This window comes from Gossypium hirsutum, chromosome A03, assembly GCF_007990345.1.
Source record: "Gossypium hirsutum isolate 1008001.06 chromosome A03, Gossypium_hirsutum_v2.1, whole genome shotgun sequence".
NCBI classification, from domain to species: domain Eukaryota; kingdom Viridiplantae; phylum Streptophyta; class Magnoliopsida; order Malvales; family Malvaceae; genus Gossypium; species Gossypium hirsutum.
In genome coordinates, this window is record NC_053426.1 from 20975473 (window position 1) to 20986504 (window position 11032).

Genomic DNA, 11032 nt, shown 5'->3' on the forward strand with positions numbered 1-11032 from the left:
TACTCTTAGATAGGGACTTTTGCTTCTCTGAATAAGCACATTAACTTGAATCAATATTACTGGAATATTAAGACAAGAATTAAGAACACATAATTAGGAACAAGTCAAATATTTATCATATAATTCAGATAATAATAACAAGATCTGTCTTAGGTTTTATTCCCCTTAGGTATTTAGGGGGTTTAGTTCATAAGTATAAAAAAAATATCTCAGAAGAATAATGAATACAAAACATAAAGAAAACCCAAAACTCCTGAATGAAATTGAAGGGAGATCTTCAGTCTTGATGAATAATTCAGCTTTTGAGATGGATCAATCGACTTTCTTCGAGTAATTCCTTGCTTCCTACTCCGTGTGTCCTCCTAAGTGTCTCCTCAGGTGTTTAAATTGGCTTTACAATGCCTAAGAGCCCTCAAAAGTGACCTTTTTCCTGCATAATACTATATTTGGGCTCGATAAGGACTTGCCTATGTGCAATTGCTCTAGACCGTGGTCAAGGCTGTTAAATAGGCACGGCTTGTAGTCTACCCATGTAAGTCGTGCTTCGATCCTGCCAAATGGACACGATCGTGTGGCTTACCCGTGTGAGGAAGTCCAGGCCATGTTGATTTCCCATGTTAGTCCATTTTCTCCATTTTCGGCCCGTTTCTCGCTCTTTTTGCCCTCCTATGCTCTCCTACGTATAAAATATGAAATTAAAGGATTAGAAGCTTCAAATTCACCAAATATAAGGATAATTCATCCAAAAAATGTGTTAAGCATGGGATAATAATATGAATAAATTATGGTTTATCAAATACCCCCACACTTAAGCGTTTGCTTGTCCTCAAGCAAAATCCTCAACTCACAATCAAAATAAATTTTTCTCAATTTATAATCCCTATCAACAATATCTCAAAATAATCCATAAGTAATCATACATTGAAAATTCAACTAAAAGTACATCAAAGTATCAAACATTCCAAGTTGAGCATTTTATCATGAAAACATAGGTGTCCCCCATCATCTAAGTAATCACCTTTGATCAAAATATCACAGAGTTTAGCATCCTCACTAAAGATTCACTCAAATCACTTGAGGTGTTTGAGGACATCAAATAAAGCACTCAACAGTCAATATGAAAAGTTATTATCACAGGCTTGCATGAAAATCAAATCTCCACCACTATAAATTGAGATGAAACGTCAATCAAAAGGTCTTTAGAGGGTTGTAATGTGGCTTTGTTTAGGGGGTGTGGTCACAAGCTGAAAGAAAATGTTAGAATCAAGATTAAATTGAAAAAATCACCTAACTAGAAAGATAACGAATTATCAGTTGAATACAAGTGAGCTTCTTCTCAGAATATGGAATTAACACTTAAGCTCAAAAACGACGAATTGCTACTAATATGTATGTAAGTATTTTTTTTAAGAACAAATAAAATAACATAGAACTTTGCTAATTATTGCACGAAGAATAAAACATAGCTAAGCAATTAATTCAAATCAAATCTCGACAAAAATAGGGATCAAATTAGGGGATTTCAATAATAATGGGTTATGGATTAACATTGAGGGTAAATCAATTAATGATTTGTTAGGCTCAAAGCGGTTCACTAAGGGTTAATTATGAAAGTAGGCTTTTATGGAGTGAGTGGGTTAAACCTAAGTGCTTTTATCATCTTGACATATTAACTCAAGGGTGTAGTCTTGACATGCATAATCAAGCAAGTTCTAGAATAACAAATCAATATTGACACACTCATTATCAATAATAATAGTGAGCATGAAAGAAATAATAGATGCTCTAAAGGCTCACGATCTCACAAAAATTATGGCTTTTTGATGTTAACCCTGTGAATTTTAACTCGAGATAATACCTAAACTTGGGGAAACAACCTAAAAATTTTTAATTCTTAAAAATCAACTTATCTTGCTTGATTCTCTAATTCCTTAAAGTTTAAACAATCAATACATGAGTGCTTATGTTTTAATCCAAGACATATCAATAACAATCATAAATTAATCAAAATTCATTCTAATGATGATATGAGAAGATTATTTGAGAACAAGATAAAATTCAGGGATTTTTTTGATAATGATATAAAAGACCCCCCACAATTAAGATGTACATTGCCCTCAATGTACAAAGATAGATATACTGAAAAATATAGATATATAATCATAAGATAGGGAGAGAAGTGAAACTTCCTGAATGATGAATGAACTCCTTGAATTGGAGTCATGGAGAATAATCAGCCAAGGCAATGATGAGAGTGGAGGAGGATACTCCAGTGGTGGTAGAGGTTCATTAGTCTATAAGTCCTGTGCCAAAAGAATATTATATCTAGTAGTAGCTATGGTCATGGTCGAGCAGGACATGGCAGTCGTGGAGAACCTTTTCCCGTGGAGTTTTTAGTTCCTAAATGATGATGAGCTTTGGAGCTCTTTATAACTGTGATAAAATCAAGAACTCTTTAGGAAATATAAGGAAGCATAATTAATCGTAATGAAATAGCCAAAACTATAAATTATTCAATAAAAATTATAAAACATAAAATTGAAATAATATTAAAGAAAAATAAAATAAAAAGTACTTAAAGAAGATAAATAAAGATAAAAGTGGAAATAAAAATAAAAAATAAAAAATCTTTAAACATCGTCATCGCCGGATGGTTCGCGAGGTGGTGGTGGCGATCAGATGTGAATATGCAGACAAATCTGATGAGAGTAGCATCAATGTGATCAAAGTGCTGAAAACACTGCTGCTTAAATCAAGTAAGGCGCTCAGAGATGTAAGAGTATGAAGTCGCCGCATGAACTGGACGATGGATGGGTGGTGGCTGAGACGGTAGGTCCTCATAACATGGAGGGACATCATTAGTAATGTCCTCTGGGTCCTCATCCTCAGTGGAATGGACGAGGCGATATTGAGGAGGGTATGTTCCACGTCGTTTCTTGATCATTCTCATATGCAGCATACTCGAGATGCCTTGTGGGGACATCTGACCAATGAGAGTGAGGGAGGATGATTGTGCTGCTGTGTTGAGGAGCCCGAAGTGCCATACTAGTTGAGTCACATAGGGGCCAATGGAGATGACTCCTCTCTTATGCCACTCCGTCTGATGATGGATGACGAGGGCAATGAAATAGGCAAGGTCAAAGACGTGCTTGTTCGCCATGCTCCATAAAAAGTAGGCATTGTGAGTGTTGATGACGCCGGTGCTCTTTTGCCTCCCTGTCAGAGTGTGGGCTAAGATGGCATGTAGGTATCGCAGGGATGGGGTGAGGGCTAATGCCTTAGAGTGGCTAGGATCATAGGTGGCTGAGGTAGGGGCGAGGTCCTTCCAGCATTTGGAGGGAGAGTAGTGGATGTGGCGATAGAGGGTGTCGAGTTCGTTGTCGTCCATGAACTCCTCTGTATACAACCCTAATGCAATTCCAGACTCTGGTATGTTCAACTGGCGTACTAGACAACCGAAGAGGATCTAGATCATTCTAGGATCGTCGAAGTTTGTCATGACGACTTGAAGATGGAAGGTCGAGCAGAGTTCCATTGTGAGCTCGAGTTACGTCGGCTCAATGATCTCAAAGAAGAGCCTCCACGGGTCAGTCGTCAAGAGGGCTCAGACCGTGTCAGCCATTTGAATTTGTTCAAGTGCCGCCCAGTCAATGCAGTGGCCCACACCTAGGGGTCGGGCCCGTAATATCTGAAACAGTTCCTCCTGGGGTCCTAAGGGAAACTGGAGGAAAGGGTGACGGATCTCAGCAGTAGGACTCGAGGATGACGTTACTCCTTTCCTTTTCTTCAAAGCGGGGATGGCATTTTTCTTGCCACGTGAGGTTGACATAGTATACCTGCAATGGCAAGACGAAATAAAAATAAAATTACCCCCCAACAATAGCATGGAAAAATATGCATGGTAAGACTAATAGAGATACTTCATAGAAGTCAAGTACTAAAGAACAACTATGCTAAAAAAAAACCCAATCAGATATATTAAGTCATTACTATGAATAGGACTATGAGAGTAATGCTAATGGAAATATCTAGTGAATGAATGCATGTGGGTTTGATAAGTAGGAAATATGAAATCTATGGAAACAAGAAAAATGGATGAATACAGCAAAATGTATTGACTAACATGAAAATTTTCTTAACAAAGAGCATAAGTATTCTATCATTATAACTATGATTATGTACTCAAAATAAAACAAACTATCATGAAATAAGTAAAAGAATGAAGAGAATAAAGGGAAAAAAAATGAACAAACGCAAGAATGGGGAGCTTTGGGTCGTCAAAAGTGGTGCTGTGGTCAGCGCGCGGACATGGCAGGTAGGGCGTGTGAAGTTACAGCGGCTAGGGTTAGGGATTTTGGGGAAGGGAGTGATGAATAGTGAGGGGTTTATATAGATTTTGGGGCACACAGCCGTGGGGCACCCCCGTGTGCCCTTATTTTAGCCCGTGTTTATCGTGATTTTCAAATTTGGACGTGTCTGAAATTCGTCACACGCCCGTGCTCTTTGGGCTTGTTAGTGCACACGGCCGTGTCGCACGGCCATGTTCTGCTTCGTTCGCTTCTCCCACGTCCGTGTATGGATGTCCACACTCGCGTTATTTTATCAGTCTTGAGCACGGTTGATAGGCACGGGCGTGTGTACGTTCGTGCTAAAATTTTAGTTTCAACCACGGTTTATAGACACGGGCATGTCGCACGCCCATGTTGGTTTGACAGACTCGCCCACGGCCACGTCGTACGGCTGTGGCAACTTATCACATCCCGTGTTAAGGAAAAATTTTACCCTGTTTTCACATGGCCGTGCCTCCTCCGGTGGTGTGAGCACGGCCTAAGGCACGCCCTTGTGGATTAGAAAACCTGTGTTTCAATGACTCAGTTAGTGATTAGATGTTAAAAACTAAAATTTTAAAGACATCGTTAGTGCTCGGATTGCCTCCCAAGAAGTGCTTATTTATAGTCTAAGCTCGACTTACCTTTTTGTTCCATGGTCATGGCGGTGCGAGGAGTTCACACTCCTCATTCCTGCTATCAATTTTATCAAAATAAGGTTTAAGACGAGTACTGTTACCTTAAAAGTGTCGAATTTAGGATGAATTACTTTGATTGTACCATATGGGAAAATGTTGAGTACTGTAAGAGGGATTGCTCCGTTAGGTTCAGAAGTGGCAATACGAGGGTCTGCTGCATCTAGTAGTACTTTGTCTCCAACCTTAAGTTGATTTGGTGAGATATTGAGCTCGTCATGGCATGGTTTTGGTTTATCATGTGTCCTCAGTTTATGTGTCCGCCTTTCATCTAGTTCCTCTAGTTGTAGCCTTCGTTCTTCATAGATAGGTCATTTGTCATTACTCGAACATGACTTAGGTGTGTTCTTTGAACGTGTTTCCTGCCAGGAAGGTTTCACCACATGATCTGTTTTAATAGTATGATTTATACAACCACCTTTAATTTTCGATGTGTTACTCGAATTACGAGCTTAAAGGGTGATTGTTTCGTCTCCCACACGAAGTGTGAGTTCACCTGTGGCAACATCAATTATTGTTCTAGCAATTGCTAAAAAGGGCCTCCCTAAAATTAAAGGAACGTTACTATCCTCCTCTATGTCTAGAACAACCAAATCAACTGGGAATATAAATTTGTCAATTTTAACGAGTACATCTTCAATAATACCCCTAGGAAATCTGATTTTTTATCAGCTAATTGAATACTCATCCTAGTTTGTTTGGGTTTCCCAAGACCTAGTTGCTTAAACATTTTGTAAGGCATGACATTGATGCTAGCCCCTAAATCAGCCAAAGCATTTTTAACATCTAAGCTACCAATTAAACAAGGAATTTTAAAACTCCCTAGATCTTTTAATTTGTTGGGCAGCTTATTCTGTAGAATAGCTGAGCAAACTGCGTTCAGCTCCACATGTGATGCTTCATCCAACTTCCGTTTATTTGCTAAAAGCTCCTTTAAAAATTTGACTGCGTTTGGCATCTGCGAAAGGGCTTCAATAAACGGTAAGTTAATGTGTAATTTCTTTAATAGTTTAAGGAATTTACCAAATTGTTCATCTGTGTGGTCTTTTCTTGTTGCATTTGGGTATGGCACTCGTGGTTTGTACTCTTTACTTACCGGTTTCTGCTTGCTATGGTTTACCTCACCTTTACCTTTACTTACCACAGTTTCTTGCCTCAGTTCTGGTTCAGATGTAACTAACCCTTCCTTATCTTGAATGGCAATCGCGTTGAGTTGCTCCATTGGGTTAGATTCAGTGTTACTCAGTAGGCTACCTTCTGGTCGTGCAAATATCAATTTAGCGAGCTGGAGTATCTGAGTTTCGAGCCCTTGGATAGACGCTTGTTGATTTTTAAGTGCTGTCTCAGTATTCTGGAAATGAGTTTCTGACATCGAGATGAATTTTGTTAGCATCTCCTCAAGGTTTGGCTGTTTTTTTGCTGGTAAGGTTATTGTTGGAAACCTGGAGGTGGTGGTGGTCTTTGATTCCTTTGGCCTCCCCATAAGAAATTTGGGTGGTTCATCCATCCTACATTGTAAGTGTTACTATAAGAATTATTTTAAGGTCGAGGATTATCACCCATATAATTTAATGGCTCGTTTTCCATGTTGTGGCCATAGGGCAGGTATTCTGAATTGCTCAATTCTTCTCCACTTGCATTGCACTGCATTACTGGGTGAACTTGTGAAGAACCAAGAAAACTGTCAATTTTTCTATTCAAAAGTTCTACCTGATTAGAGAGCATGGTGGTCGAATCAACGTTAAAAATACTGGTTGCTTTCGTCAGCTTTGTCCTCATGACTTGCCATTGATAATTATTCAGTGACATCTCTTCTATAAATTCATAAGCCTTCTCAGCTGTCTTATTATTGATAGTTCTCCAGCAGCTGTGTCAATCATCTGTCTAGTTGAAGGTTTCAGGCCATTGTGAAACATCTGAACTTGTAGCCAGAGTGGTAACCCATGGGAAGGGCATCTTCTTAAAAGGTCCTTGTATCTCTCCCATGCATCATAGAGTGTTTCTAAATCCATCTGCACAAAAGAAGAGATATCATTACGTATTTGGCTATTTTAGCCTGCGGAAAATATTTTAATAAAAATTTTTCGGTCATTTGTTCCCAAGTAGTGATTGACCCTCGTGGTAACGAGTTCAACCACTATTTAGCTTTGTTCCTCAATGAAAAAGGGAATAACCAAAGGCAAATGGCATCATCAGAAATGCCATTGATTTTAAATATATCGCAAAACTCTAGAAAATTTGCCAAGTGGATGTTTGGATCCTCATCCTGCAAACCATCAAACTGAACAAATTGTTTTATCATTTGAATTGTGTTAGGTTTCAGTTCAAAATTATTTGCAGTAATAGCAGGCCTAACTATACTTGGCTCAGTTCCTATTAAAGTAGGTTTAGCATAATCATACACAGTGCGTGGAGCAGGATTCTGATTTACTGGATTAGCGGCAATCGCAGGAGGTAGCGAATTTTCTTGGTTTTCAGCCATCTCCTCGGTTGTGGTTGAAGTGTTGTCCTCTTGCTCTTCCTCTGTGTATCTTAAGCTTCGCCTTATTTCTCTTTGATTTCTACGAACTGTGTGATCGATCTCACTATCAAACAGTAATGGTCCCGACAGGTTTCTTCTAGTCATACACTATAAAAACCTGCCAGGAGCGAATAAAAGAAAAATTAGAAAAGAAAATAAAAATTTAAATTGCAAATATATTAAAATGGCTAAAGTAATAAAAATCGAGTGTTCCTAATATCTTAGTTCCCCAGCAACGGCGCCAAAAACTTGGTTCATGATATTTGCGATAAGTTTTAAATAATTTATAAATGATCATTCTTGAAACCAACTATTATCACGATGAAGGCAAGTGTACCTATCGAACAGTAGTATAGCTTTAGCAAGACCGGATTGTCGAACCCAAAGGAACCAAAAGTACTAGTAATTACTTTCTTTTTATTATCTAGCCTAAAAATTAAGGGATTTGTTTATCTAAACTAATTAACTAAACTAAGGGTGTAGAGAAAGAAAAATGGGGAAAATACTTTTAGAAAATTCGATTGATTAAGACAATACCCAAGGAAAAATCCACCTAGACTTCACTTGTTATTTGACTCTGCATCAGACGATTTATTCATTTGACTTGATCCGTAGAAATCTTTAAGTTATATTATTATCTCTCTTGAGACTAATAATGTCTAACCCTAGGTTGATTAATTGAAATTTCTTTCTAATGAATGCCCTAGTGTTGCTTTAACTAGATCTATGGATCCCCTTATTAGGTTTCACCCTAATCCAAAAAAATCTTGTCACCCTATCTCTAGGCGTGCAATTAATTCCGCTTAATTATGACAAATTTACTCTTAGAAAGGGACTTTTGTTACTTTGATTAAGTGCATTAACTCAAATCAATATTCCTGGAATATTAAGATAAGAATTAAGAACACTTAATTAAGAACAAGTCAAATATTTATCACATAGTTCAGATAATAATATCAAGATCTATCTTAGGTTTCATTCCCCTTAGGTATTTAGGGGGTTTAGTTCATAATTATAAAAGAAAACATCTTAGAAGAATAATGAATACAAAACATAAAGAAAACCCAAAACTCCTGAATGGAAATTAAAGGGAGATCTTTAGTCTTAATGAATAATCCGACTTCTGAGATGGATCAATCGACTTTTTTCGAGTAATTCCTTGCTTTCTACTCTGTGTGTCTTCCCAAGTTCCTCCTCAGGTGTTTATATAGGATTTAGAATGCCTAAGAGCCCTCAAAAATTTCCTTTTCCGAATGGGAATATATTTGGGCTTGACAGGGACATGCCCGTGTGACACGCCCGTGTGCGATTGCTTCAGACCGTGGTTAATGCTGTTAAATAGGCACGGGCGTGTAGTCTACCCATGTAAGTCGTGCTTCAATCCTGCCAAATGGACACGACCGTTGATAAACCGTAAATTATACATATTTTTACCCTAGGATTAATGCATTTTGTGGATGATTTCTTATTAGAATTGGTGAATTTGATGCTCCTACTACTTTAATTTCATGTTTTATACTTAGGAGAGCATAGGAGAGCGAAAGGGGCCAAAAACAAGCAAAAAAGTGACAAAATAGACCAATTCGAGAAGATGACACGGCCTAAGCCTTGCCACATGGGTAGCTCACACACTCGTGTCTTTCGAGGGTGTCGACCAAGGCTTTCACGATTCACACGGCCTGGCCATTGACCCACATGGCCGTGTGCAATTTAACGGATCGAACACGGCCGTGTCCCTGCCGAGCCCAAGTTAAGTCCAATTTGAAAAATGCCACTTTTGAGGGTTTCTAGGCAATCCAAAGCCTATAAATACACCCAAGAGGAGGAGGAAAAGGGACATAGAGAATAGGGGGTAAGGAATTACCCCAAGGAATCCGATTGATCCATCTCAGAAGCCGGATTCATCATCAAGACTGAAGATCTCGCCTCAATTTCCCTTTAGGAGTTTTGGGTTTTCTTTATGTTTTGTATTCTTTATTCTTCTGAGATGTTTTCTTATTTAGTTATGAACTAAATCCTCTAAATACCTAAGGGGAATGAAACCTAAGATGAATCTTGTTATTATTTTCTGAATCGTATGATAAATAATTGACTTGTTCTTAATTATGTGTTCTTAATTCTTGTTTTGATATCCCAGGATACTGATTTAAGACATGCTCTTATTCAGAGGAGGAATAGACCCTGTCTAAGAGTATTTTTGTCAAAATTAAGCGGAGTTGATTGCGCGCCTAGAAATAGGGTGTCAAGATTTTGCCGGATTAGGGTGAAACCTAATAAGGGGATCCATAGATCGAGTTAATGCAACCCTAGAGTGTTAATTAAAGAAAAGTCTCGGTTATTCAATCTAGGGATTAGACGTTATTAGTGTTGAATAAGGAGAATAACATAAGTTAGGGATCTCTACGGAACAAATTGAATGAATAAATCGTCCGATTCGGAGCCAGAATAACAAGTAAAGTCTAGGTGGATTTTTTCTTAGGTATTGTCTCAAGTCAATCGATTTTCCCAAAAGCAATTTCCCAACTCTTTTCTCTGTGCATTTTTAGTTTAGATAATTAGTTAAAAAACAAAACCCCATTATTCTTAGGCTAGATAATAAAAAGACAGTCATTACTAGTACTTTTGGGTCCCTTGGGTACGATATCCCGGTCTTGCCATTACTATACTATTGTTCGATAGGTGCACTTGCCTTTTCGTCGTGATAATAGTTAGTCTAGGTTTGATCTTCATTGTAAATATTTATTACTTGTCACGAATCATGTGATCAAGTTTTTGGCGCCGTTGCCAGGAAACTAAGATATTAGGAACGCTAAATTTTTATTACTTTAGCCATTTATTTTTTTTGCAATTTAATTTAATTTAATTTTTTATTATTTATTAATTTACTTTTTCTTTCTCTTGACAGGTTTTTATAGTTTATGACTAGAAGAAACCAGTCGGGACCATTACTTTTTGACGAAAAAATGATCTTACAGTTCGTAGAAATCAAAGAGACATAAGGCAGCTTAAGATACACGGAGAACGAGCAAAAAGACAATACTCAACCCCCAACAGAAGAGATGGCTGAAAACCAAGACAATCAGCTACCTCCTGCAATTGCGGCTAATCAAAATCCTGCTCCACGTACTATGTATGATTATGCTAAACCTTCTCTAACAGGAACTAAATCTAGCATAGTTAGACCTACTGTAGCTGCAAATACTTTTGAATTAAAACCTAACACTATTCAGATGATACTGCAGTTTGTTCAGTTTGATGGTTTGCAAGATGAAGATCTTAATGCTCACTTAGCAAATTTCCTGAAATTTTGCGATACATTCAAAATCAATGGCGTCTCTAATGATGCCATTCGTCTTCGGTTATTCCCTTTTTCATTGAGGAATAAACCTAAACAGTGGTTGAACTCGTTACCACGAGGGTCAATTACTACTTGGGAACAAATGACCGAGAAATTTTTACTAAAATATTTCCGCCGGCTAAAACGGCTA

General features: G+C 37.9%; 1 non-coding gene across 1 annotated transcript; it reads left to right on the forward strand.

Moving 5' to 3' along the window:
• The first annotated feature begins 6961 nt into the window (after positions 1–6961).
• Positions 6962–7071, forward strand: LOC121226482 (small nucleolar RNA R71). The gene has a single exon (XR_005924283.1). It is a non-coding gene; the product is annotated as a small nucleolar RNA R71 (small nucleolar RNA).
• The last annotated feature ends 3961 nt before the right edge of the window (positions 7072–11032 follow it).